The sequence below is a fragment of the Desmodus rotundus genome, chromosome 4 (genome assembly GCF_022682495.2).
Source record: "Desmodus rotundus isolate HL8 chromosome 4, HLdesRot8A.1, whole genome shotgun sequence".
Classification (NCBI taxonomy): domain Eukaryota; kingdom Metazoa; phylum Chordata; class Mammalia; order Chiroptera; family Phyllostomidae; genus Desmodus; species Desmodus rotundus.
Genome location: NC_071390.1, coordinates 142,428,339 through 142,440,771, shown reverse-complemented (window position 1 = coordinate 142,440,771; position 12,433 = coordinate 142,428,339). Strand labels below are relative to the sequence as shown.

At 39.6% G+C, this 12,433-nt stretch overlaps 1 non-coding gene across 1 annotated transcript; it reads left to right on the top strand.

Moving 5' to 3' along the window:
- The first annotated feature begins 305 nt into the window (after window positions 1-305).
- TRNAN-GUU (transfer RNA asparagine (anticodon GUU)) lies at window positions 306-379 on the top strand. The gene has a single exon. It is a non-coding gene; the product is annotated as a tRNA-Asn (tRNA).
- The last annotated feature ends 12,054 nt before the right edge of the window (window positions 380-12,433 follow it).

Sequence of the window (12,433 nt, the reverse complement as noted above, 5' to 3'; positions counted from 1 at the left end):
GGAAACATAAATAGTTGTGTTCCTGAAACAGAACGTTCCAAAACAGAGTTCGGAGGTGGAGGGGTCGGGGGTTGGGGGGGGTGGACCCAAAGTATTTTAATACACGTTGCAATCTGAAATTCTGCTGATCTTGCCGTATGTCTTAATTTTCCAATCTGCTGTAAAGGTGGGAAAGAGAATTAAGAGGGTTAGAAATGTTAAGGGAAATGTTCTGATTTTAACAATATGAATCGAGAAATGCAGAAGTCAGTCTGCCTTTATTATTCTTCATAAAGGTTATGACTGGAAGCTTCAGTTGCATGGAAGTCTCTGTGGCGCAATCGGTTAGCGCGTTCGGCTGTTAACCGAAAGGTTGGTGGTTCGAGCCCACCCAGGGACGCTGGGCTTTTTACTTTTAATGGGTTCTTATCACCGGTGATTTGCTGGTTTTGCACAAATCTCTGAGTTTGGACCTCTGGGATAACACTGGAGGTGGATTTCCAGGGAATGGAGAAGAGAAACCGGGGATCTCACTTTACCGTCCTCCCGCGGGCAGCTCTTCAGTTTGACGCACTGGGGATCCCTCCGCTCGCCGCCTCTTCTCCCCGCAGCCCGGTGGGCTCTTCCCACCCTCCCCGCAGTGGCCTGTAGATAGAGTCAGTCTCTTAAAGCACCGCGCCCCCCCCCCCCCCCCCCCCCCCCCCCCCCGCCCCGCCACCTCCTTTCACTTCCACTCTCACTTCCCAAACTCCAGCGACTTCTTGCCCAAAGGTTCCCTCATTCACCTCCCCTTTTCCTTGCCCGCGCAGGTTCCCGTCGGCTTCACCAGGCCCCCCGCGGGCTCTGAGCGGCCCGGGTGGCCCCCACTCTGGGAGCGAGGGCAGAGCTGGACTTGCTCTACTTCAGGACCCCAGAAATGTCAGAGGTCGCCTAGAAATAGGTATTTCAGGAGTGTCAATTTCAAGCTCTAAATTGATTTAAAACTCGTGCAACATTTTGTCTTGTCCCTGTAAGTGTAAACACATTTTTATACTCACTTTTACTAACTATTCTTGGTATATTGGTAAATTCAGAAATGTTTTGCATGAAGTGTTTTTGTGGACATTATTGTCAGAACATTTATATGTTATATTTTACTTTTTCTACTAAGTGCTAGAATTTTATAGAGAATGGAATAAACCTGCCTGTAAAATTTCCCATCTGTTCAGAAGGGAGAAAACGTTTTTTCTTCCTTTATTTTATTTTTTTACAACTGTGTAATTGTTAACCTCAAAAATAAAATGAGAAAGATTAAAAGTGAAACTGCTAGCATATTTTGCTTTGACATTCCATAAGTATATCATACAATTTATTTCACAAAATGCACAACTCTCTCAAAATAGTTACTTTTACTTTATTCTCCATCTGCTACCTTTAAGAAGTAATCATAGTTTTTTATAATAACTATTGTCTTGAGTATAGATTACAGAAATTTGAAAGTTCTGGAGAGAAATAGTATGTCTTATTCATGCACATATGTATTTATGCTCTTTATATTTCCCTCAGGTTTACATTTCAATGAAGGCTAACATTTATTGAGTGCTTACTAGTTGCCTGGCCCTGTTCTAAGTGCATTCATGGATGAATGTATGTGGTCCTCACATTAGCCTTCGAAGTAAGTCCTATTGTTGCCCTTGCACAGATCAGCCAGCTGAAGTACCCATGTAATCGAATCATTTGCCTGAAGTCGAAGTTTGTACCCTAGCTCTATACATATGTGAAACCAGGTAGTTAGGCTCCAGAGCCTGGGGTCCTTGGCGGAAGCGTTCTGCCTAGAGTCATGTATAGGAAGCACAAACTTCCCAAGTAAATTATTACAAGTGATGGTAAGCTGTTCCACTCCTACCTCCAATTCTTGATTCCCAGACCCATATATTCTATGTATTGGGGATACAGTACCCTATACTGGTCACTGATTTCAGGTGTATGCGATATCCCAAACGGTGGCTATCCAGGGTAACACCTCTAAGCTGGCTTTGGCTCAGTTGTGTCTTTAAGAAGCCATTACACTTGCTCTATCAGGCCAGCAGCTTCTGGGTGCTGCAGTAAGTGAAAGGATAAGTTGATCCCATGGACTTATGCCCCCTGTTGCTCCTTCTCTGAAGAATAGTGGCTCGATGTAATGTCACATGGGTTTCCATGTCACTGATTGAGCACCAGTCCTTAGACAGTGTTAGTTAAGATTCTGTGGGTGCCAAGGGGAGTCTATACCTGGAGTTTGTATTAGAGTCACTGCCCCTTCTAGTGTGGAAATGGTCCCATGCCATCTATTTGCCATCGAGTGACCAGTTGATGTCCTTGACTGGTTGCCATATTGTAGGGGTTGGTGTTAGTCTATGCTGTTGGCAGACTGACATGACGCAGTGGCAGCAACTGGCTCAGCCCAGTCTGTCAGGCCTATGCATAGCCTCATCCCTAGCACCTTGGCTACTCTATTCCTGAGCTCATTAAATCAGCACTGCGGTGGCTGGTCTGGCAGATGTCAACCATCTGAGGTGTTCTGTGAGTGTCTCTTACGGTGGATGCTTTCTCGTAGGAGTTAACATGCAATACAAAGAACTTCAGATTTCATGTCCACTCCCATTGGCTCATCCACATCCCTCTTTCCCAAACTTCCTTACCCTAATTGTTTATTATCTGTTGCTGCATAACAAACCACCCAAAACTTAGTTTACAGTTCAGTTATATGACACGACTTTGTGTTTTGGACTGGGCTCATCTGGGGGGGCTTCTTTACTGGTGTTACATGAGGTCTTTCACTCAGCTGCAGTCAGATGGGGCTGGGCTGGATGTCTGGTGCCTCAATGCTCCTCCTTGTGGCCATTCCTTCCAAGATGGCAAGACAGCCAGAACTTCTCACATTCTGGCTTAAGGGTCAAGGGAGTGGAAGCTGCTTAGACTTCTTAATGCCTGGTTTCAAAAGTCCTTACATTCTGTTAGTCAGTGCAATCACAGGCCCAGCCAGACTCAGTGGGGCATGAGTGCTGTTTTAGAAGGCGAAGGCAGTATGTGCATTCAGGGAGGGGCAGAATTTCTTAGGGTTGTTCTTGAAGAATAGCTGCCACAGCCCACCTCTGGCCACAATTCACATTTCTCCCTCATAGAAAACATGACTTATACTCTCCCCCAAAGTAAAAGTTTCATACATTGTGGCAGGGGTGTCAAACTCATTTTCATCAGGGGCCACATTAGCCTTGCAGTTGCCTTCAAAGGGACCGAATGTAATTTTAGAACTGTATAAATGTAACTACTCCTTAACTGTTAAGGAATTGAAATTACATTCGGCTCTTTGAAGGCAACTACGAGGCTGATGTGGCCCCTGGTGAAAATGAGTTTGACACCCCTGCATTATGGCATCTGCTTGAATCCAGGGCCTCATCATCTAAATCAGCTGTGTGAGTTGATGGAGCCTCTCAGGTGTGTTTCCTTGGGTATAACTCCTTAGAAATAATTTCTCTTGTTCTAAGGAACTCTAAATGAAAGAGTTAAGTTGCTTCTTCAACATTTACCAAACAATGATGAGGCAGGAACAGGAAAGTTGGAATAGACAAAAAGGTGGAAACAATAGACACACAGCAGTCACTGATTCGTAATAATTTTGAAATCCAGCAGGGCATGGGTTGCCAGTCCTTTGTTGTAGAATGGTCCTGATCTGTGCGAATAGTGCCCACACCTTTAGGCTCTGCCCTCGACTCATCCTTCCTTTTCCATTATAAATGGCCCCTCTTTGAAGCTAAGCAGCTTCGTTAGCTGCTTTCTGCCTGTAGCAGTTTGAGGGCCCAGAGACTTCTTTTCATTATGAATTGTCTATCCCTTCTGTACAAATGGATTCTGTTTCCTTAAAAACATTATTGTGTTTTGTTTGTATCAAATTGTAATGAATCCTTTTGGTAAAAGCCATACCTACATGTCTTTCTGAAATAGGGTTGTGAAGCTGCTCCAGGGAACTTCCTCATGATTCTTAGAAACCCTGGTGGCTAGTTGAGAAGCTGTATGAGGCATGCCCTTAGAAATCACAGAGGTCTTTTTGCTCAGCTGAAAGGCTCTTTGATGCATCACCTGAAAGTGTAAGACACTTTCAATGAACTGTCTTAACGTCCCACCCTCGATCTGAACTTTAGACTGAGGTATGTTTTAATTTCTGTATACTGGATTTGATTCCTTCTCGCCACCCCTAATACGTTCTTACCTCAAAAGGCTTTTGCCATCCAAAGAAACAATATTTCTTTAAAACCCAGAAAGTCCTGTTTTCTTTATATTTCCTCTAAATTCTGCTTCAAAACTGTATACCTGTACACTTCTTTTTTTCTCTTATCTTATTCCTCATGTGCTTTTACACAGGCAGCTAAAAACAAAAACAAAACAAAACAAAAACAGCAGTGTTCTCAACAGTTTGCTTATAAATGTTCTCAGCCAAGCCCAGGAGTTCCTTGGGTACCTTTTCTATTTCCCACCTCATTGCAGGTGACAGTGTCACCACTGTGTTATATGTGTGTGTGCCACGTTTATTAATACATAATAATACTCAGGTCCCCTTTCCTTTAGTCTCCAATAGCAATTTCATCACTGTCTTTCAGGCCTTCATTAATGGTCTCTTTAAGGAGCTCCATCTTCTCTCTACCCCTCGTCCCAAAGCTAATGCCACATGTTTTAGTTTCTTATTAATGCAGACACCATTTTCAGATACCAAGTTCTGTTTTAGTTATTGATTGTTGTATAATAAACCACTAAAAACCTCAGTGGCTTAAAATAAGAACCATTCTGACTTAAATCTCTTGATTCCATTAATTGATGGGGCTCAGCTAGGCAATGCCTTCACTGGCATGACTTGGGGTCTCTCCTGTGACCCCATCAGATTGGGGCTGGGACTAGATATATGGCACTTCAGCACTTCTTCCTATAGCCTCTTTCTCCACATGACATCTCATCCTTCAGGGCTTCTCCACAGGGCCTCTCTCTCCGGCAGGGTAGCCTGGTTTTCTTTAAATGGCAGCTCAGGGCTCTAAGAGGGAGAGTGGAAGATACGAGGCTTTTTTAACGCTTGGGCACAGAAATCTCAAAATGTTACTTCCTCTGCATTCTATTGCTCAAAGCAATTATAGGCTGTGCCCAGATTCACAAGGAGAGGATGTAAGCTTCACCTGTTGAGGAGACTAGAGACATGTACATTAAGGGAGCTGCAGAATTATTTGTGGTCTTCTTTAAGAACTTGCTTCCATGCTAATCTTCCCATCTTTCACCTTCACAGACTCAGACTAATCAGCCAAGCCACTCACCACTGCCATGAGTCTGTACATATCATCATCTTGGGCTGTTCTCTCCATTCAGAAGTACCGCCTGAAACTCATTGGAAGGCTGTTTGTCCTTGCTGTTGCCCTTCAGGGCCACTCCTGAGTGGGGCAGTAGTATAGCTGCTATCTATTTTTGACATGCACCCACATACTGAACTGACCCAGTTGTGACTATTTTCAGCCTTTTTCCTCCTTTGTCATCTGGTCACAACAGATTTCCTCCCACCCACCCACCCTGATTTGGTCAGAGATATCTGCTAAAGGAGAGGCGCTCAGTAACATAGGTACGTGTCATGGGGTTTAGGCTACCTGCTTATGTGGTTTATTTATCTCCTTTGACCCTGATCCCAGATGTGTCACTGTCACATCACAATGGACTGCTGTTAGGCCTGCTCACCTTGATGACACTGTGGCTCTTGATAGGACTTATCTCAGGAATGGCAGTTCCGGTCTCATGATCACTCAATTACCTGCGATCAGGCACTCTGTTACTAAGGTCCAGCAGCACGTGCAAAGATGGTTTTTGAATGGTGTGTAACTATTTGCTGCAGATGGCAAATGGCCTTATTCCAGAACTCTAGGGGTCTATATTGTGATTCTTGTTTTTGGAGTTGCCATTATCTCCAGAAGACATCTGTTCCCACCAAAGATACATCTAATACTGTAGGGTATGCCCGGTTCTGTGGCCCAAGTGGAAGGGCTGCTTGCATTACAGCCCAGACTTACTGTAATGCCCTTTCCTGCCCTGGACCCTACTTAGAATGACAGCTACTACCTGATAAATACAGGGGTGGGCAAAAGTAGGTTTGAGCTGTGAGTACTCAAAACACAGAGTTTATACTTGTATTACTAGTTAATTATGGTATTATTTGTTTATTTGTATAGTATACCATTGTGACATATTTTTGAGTTAATAAAGCTATTGTAATAATCATAACCTGCATGTCTTTTTCCATATGAACAACTGTAAACCTACTTTTGCCAACCCCTGTAGGTTGAAGTATTGTTCCTGAATGTGGAACCTGAAGAGCCCTAGCAGGCATTTTTCTATTATCTTACTGGTGGAAAATGGGAAACTCAGTATTTTGCCAATTACTTTTGGAAGGGGTGCTCCAGACCCCAGGATTACTCATAACTTCACTATCATGGTGGCCCTTGAATGTCGGTGGGATTCATTCCTGCCCTCTGGACTGTGTGTGTCTTACCAAGGCCTCCGATACGCTTTGCCTTTTTGCTTATCTGGTCTGTCTTCCTCTATTTACAAATAATAAAATAATGAATAAAATTGAAAAAAAACTTTACTTGGTATATATCTTCTACTGCTGCAGCATTAAATAAGGAATAAGGAATAAAATAAGGAATCATATTTTTAACTTCTTATTAATTTTAATTTTTTTAATTTTCAATTATAGTTAATATACAATATTATATTAGTTTCAGGTGTACAACATAGTGATTGGATATTTATACACCTTATGAAGTGATCACTTCAATAAATCTAGTGCTCATCTGTCAACATACATTGTTATTATAACATTATTGTCTATATTTTAAGAAATCAGATTTTTATAAGCCATTTGAAAACTGCATGTCTTAAGAATTTGGGAAGGCAAATGAGTTAGTACTTCTGCCATACTCTCTAACATCTTGAATTATAATGTAAGATATTGTAGGACAACAGAAAAATGGACAATTTAAGTAATTTATCAGTTAATTAAATTAACTATCTCTTTTTGTGGCTAAAACGAGTTTTTAGAAAACTCATGAAATCCTTTTGTACCCAAAGGAACCAGCTGAGTGCTCTACAGGCGTGCAACACATATGGTTGATGCCACTGGGAACACCAGCCCTAACTTTTAATTATCCAAATAATCAAGAATGCAGTGATGTTTTTAGTAAAGACCCTCCATTTTAATCATCTATTCACAATAAAAATGCACAGACTTTTATAAATATAAATTATTGTTAGTTAAATGTATGATTAACTACATTTTGGGGACAAGGGGTTAAGAAGTGACATTGTCAAATGCATGCGCCTTTATTTTTTCAATTTTATTTTTTATTGAATTTATTGGGGTGACATTGGTTAATAAAATTATATAGGTTTCAGGTGTACAATTCTATAATACGCCATTTGTGTATTTTACTGTGTGTTTGCCACCCCAAGTCAAGTCTCCTTTCAACACCATTTATCCCCCCTATACCATCTTCTGTATCTCCCTCACCCCCCTTTCCCTCTGGTAATCACCATGCTGTTGTCTGTGCCTATGAGTTTTTCTTTTCCCTCCCCTTTGACACCTGTCAGTCTGTTCTCCATCTGTGAGGAGTCTGTTTCTATTTTTTTTTGTTAGTTTATTCATTAGATTTCACATGAGTGAAATCGTGATACTTGTGTTTCTCTGACTGGCTTATTTTACTTAACATAATGCTCTTCAGGTACATCCATCATTTTGCAAAAGGTAAGATTCTCTTCTTTTATATGGCCAAGTAGTATTCCATTGTGTAAATGTACAACAGCTTTTTCATCAACTCATCCACTAATGCAGAGGACCCCAACCTTTTTGGCACCAGGGACCAGTTTCATGGAAGACAATTTTTCCATGGATGGGGCAGGGTGTCAGGGGAGGGAATGGTTTCAGGATGATTCAAGCACATGACATTCAAGCTCACCTCCTGCTGTTCAGCCTGGTTCCTAACAGGCCCAGACTGATACTGGTCTGCGGCTCAGAGGTTAGGGACCCCTACACTAATAGACATTTGAGCTGCTTCCAAATCTTGGCTATTGTAAATAATGCTTCAATGAACATAAGAGTGCATATACACTTTCAAATTAGTGTTTTGGATGATTTTGGATATATTACCAGAAGTAGAATTGCTGGGTCATAAGGCAGTTCCATTTTCAATTTTTTCAGGTAACTCCACAATGCTTTCCACAGTGGTTACACCAATCTGCATTCCCACCAACAGTGAATGAGGGTTCCCACATCTCACCAATACTTGTTGTTGTTTATTTATTGATGATAGGTGGGAGGTGATATCTCATTGTGGTTTAAATTTGTATTTTTCTGATGATTAGTGAAATTAAACATCTTTTCATATGTCAATCGGCCATCTCTATGTCCTCTTTGGAGACTGTCTATTTAGATCCTTTGCTCATTTTTCATTGGATTGTTTGATTTTTTCATGTTGAATTTTATGATCTTTTATAAATTTTAGATATTAACCTTTTCTCAGATGTGTCATTGGTGAATATGTTCTCCCATTCAGTGGGTTGTCTTCATTTTGTTGATAGTTTCCTTTGCTGTACGAAAGTTTTTTAGTTTGATGTAGTCCCATTTATTTATTTTTCTTTTTGTGTCCCTTGCCCAAGGAGATATATAATAAAAATATTACCATGAAAAATGCCCATGATTTTGTTGTCTATGTTTTCTTCTAGGATTTTTATGGTTTCAAGTCTAGCATTTGGGCCTTTAATACATTTTGTGTTTATTCTTGTACATGATGTAAGATTGTGGTCTAGTTTTACTTATTTTTTTTGACATGTATGTGTGCAGTTTTCCCAACACCGTTTATTGGATGGACTATCTTCACCCCATTGTATGTTTTTGTCTCCCTTGTCAAATACTAATTTATATAAAGGTGTGGATTGATTTCTAGGCTGTCTATTTTATGCAGTTGATCTATATGTCTGTTTTCATGCCAATTCCATGCTGTTTTGATGACTATGGCCTTGGAGTATAGTTTGATATGAGGTAGCATAATTCCTCAACTTTGTTCTTCTTTCTCAAGATTTCTGTGGCTATTTGGAGTCTTTTGTGGTTCCACATAAATTTTTGTAGTGTTTCTTCTAGTTCTGTGAAATATGCCATTGATATGTTGATAGAAATTGTATTGCATCTATAGATTGCTTTGGGTAGTATGAACATTGTAATGATGTTAATTCTTCCTATCCATGAACATGGTGTGTGCTTCCACTTATTTTTATCTTCTTCAATTTCTTTCCTCAGTGTCTTATAATTTTCCAAGTACAGGTCTTTTACACCCTTGGTTAAATTTATTCCTATGTATTTTATTTTGTTTGAAGCAACTGTGAATAAGATAGTTTTCTTAGTTTCTCTTTCTGGTAGTTCATTATTGGTGTATAAAAATGCAACTCTATTCTGAGTATTTATTTTGTATCCTGCTACTTTCCTGAATTCATTTATCAGTTCTAGTAGTTTTTTTGTAGAATCTTTAGGGTTCTTTGTATACAGTATCCTGTCATCTGTAAATAATGATAGTTTTACTTCTTCCTTTACAGTTCATGTGCCTTTTATTTTTTCTTATTGTCTGATTGCTGTGGCCAGGACTTCCAGTACTATTTTGAATAACAGTGGTGAAAGCAGACATAACTGTCTTGTTCCCAAATTTAAGAGAAACACTTGTAGTTTTTGCCCATTGGGTATGATGCTGGCTGTGGATTTGTCATATATGGCCTTTATTATGTTGAGGTATGTTTTCTCTATTACCTCTGTCATATGAGTTTCCTAAATGGATGCTGGATTTCATCCGATGCTTTTTCTGCACCTATTGATATGATCATGTGGTTTTTATACTTTATTTTTTTTATGTGGTGTATCACATTTATTGATTTGAAGATATTGTACCAACCTTTGCAATTTTTCTCATTTCTTAAAATAGGCCTGTAATGCTATGAATTTCCCTCTTAGGATTGTTGTTGCCATGTTCCATAGATTTGGGGTTGTCGTATTCTCATTTTCTTTTGTTTTAAGGTATATTTTGATTTTTTCCTTAATTTTATTGTTACTCCACTCATTGTTTAATAACATGTTATTTAGCCTTTATGTCTTTGTGTGGTTTTTAGTTTGTTTTTTTTTTTGATTGATTTCTAGTTTCCTACTATTATGGTCATAAGAGTGTTTGATATGATTTCAATCTTCTTAAATTCATTGAGTCTTGTTTTGTGTCTTAACATATTGTCTATCCTAAAAAAAGTATAGTATGTGCACTTGAAAAGAATGTATATTGTGTTATTTTGTGAAGAAATGCTGTGAAGATATTTATTAAATCCATCTGATTTAGTGTGTCATTCAAGGCCACTGTTTCCCATTGATTTTCTGTCTGGAAGATCTATCCATTGATGTCAATGGGATGTTAAAAGTATCTACTACGTCTGTATTACTGCCAATCTTTCCCTTTATGTCCATCAAGATTTGCTTTACATATTTAGGTTCTCCTATGTTGGGTGCATAAATGTTTACAAGGGTTATATTCTCTTGTTGGATTGCTCTTTTCTCATTATGTAGTATCCTTCTTTGTCTTTTAGTATAGTTTTTGTTTTTAAGCTTATTTTGTCAGATGTAAGTATTGCTACCCCAGCCTTTTTTCCTTCCCATTTGCATGAAATTTCTTTATCATTTTTCATTTAGCCTGTGTGTATGTTTTGGTTTACTGATAGGTATGTATTAATTGCTATTTGATTTTTTTATTTATTGACTTTTTTTAAGAGGGAGAGGGAGAGAGAGAGAAACATCTATTATTATTCCACTTATTTATGCACTCATTGGCTGATTCCTGTATGTGCCCTGACTGGGAATCAAACCAAAAACCTTGGGGTATCAGAACGATGCTCTAACCAACTGAGCTACTTGGCAAGGGCTATTGCCATTTTATGCTTTTAGCTATGTTCCTCTGTTTTTTCCCTTCTCTTCCTTCTTCTTCTTTTTAAAGCATGTCCTTTAAAATTTGTTGTTAATGCTTGTTTGGTGGTAATAAACTCCCTTAGCTTTTTCTTCTCTGGAAAGCTCTTTTTTACTCCTTCAGTTTTAAATGGTAGTCTTGCTGGGTAAAGTAGTCTTCATTGTAGGTCCTTGCTTTTCATCACTTCGAATATTTCATGTCAATTCCTTCTGACCTGAAATGTTTCTGTTGAGAAATCAGCAGACAGTGTTATGGGAGCTCACTTGTAGGTAACTAACTGTCTTTATGGCTTTTAAGATTCTTTGTCTTTAACCTTTGCCATTTTAATTATTATGTGCCTTGGTGTAGGCCTCTTTGGGTTCATCTCATTTGGTACTTTCTGCACTTCCTGGACTTGTGTGTCTTTTCCCTTCACCAGGTTAGGGACATTTCAGTCATTATTTCTTCAAATAGTTTCTTGATCTCTTGCTCTCTCTCTTCCCCTTCTGGTACCCCTATGATACAGATGTCGTTATATCTCGTGTTGTCTTAAATGCCCCTTAAACTATCCCCATTTAAATGTTTTTCTTTTTGCTGCTCTGAATGGGTGTTTTTTCTACCTTGTCTTCCAAATCACTCATTTGATCCTCTGCTTCATCCATCCTACTGTTTATTCCTTCCAGTGTATTCTTCATTTCAGATATCATATTCTTTATTTCTGACTAGTCCTTTTTTGTGATTTCTATTTCCCTTTTCATGCTGTTGAACATCCTTATAACTACTACTTTGAACTCTGTAACTGTTAAATTGCTTGCATCCATTTTATTTAGCCCTTTTTTCCTGGAGATTTGTCCTGTTCTTTCATTTGGTGCCTTTATCTTCGTTTTTAAAATTTAATCCCCACCTGATGATATGTTTTTCATGATTTTAGAAAGCAAGGTTCAGGGAGAGAGATAGAAAAACATTAATGTGAGGGAGACACATCAATCTGTTGCCTCCCATATGTGCCTTGGCCAGGGATCAACCCTGCAACCTTTTGCTGTACAAAATCACGCTCTGACCAAGTGAGCCACCCAGACAGGACTCTTTGTCTCTCCATTTTGACTGCCTCTTTGTGTGTGTGTGTTTTTTTTCCTATATATTAAACAGATCTGCCATGACTCCCTGTCTCTTGTGGCATGGCCTTATTTAGTAGATGTCCGATGGGGTCCAGTGGTGCAATCTCCTTGATCACCTGAGCTGGGTGCTCCAGGAATGTTTCTTTTGTGGATTTTGTGGGCCCTCCTGTTGCAATTGAGTCTTGAGTCCTATTGGCTCATTTTTGCCTGGGGTCAATCCTCAGGCTGGGTGACTGTGAGGCTCAACCCCAACCACAGTGTGCAAGTTGATGTACAGGTGCTGAGCATTGGAAGTAAAATTTGCCTCAGCAGGGTTTGATGCCTGCT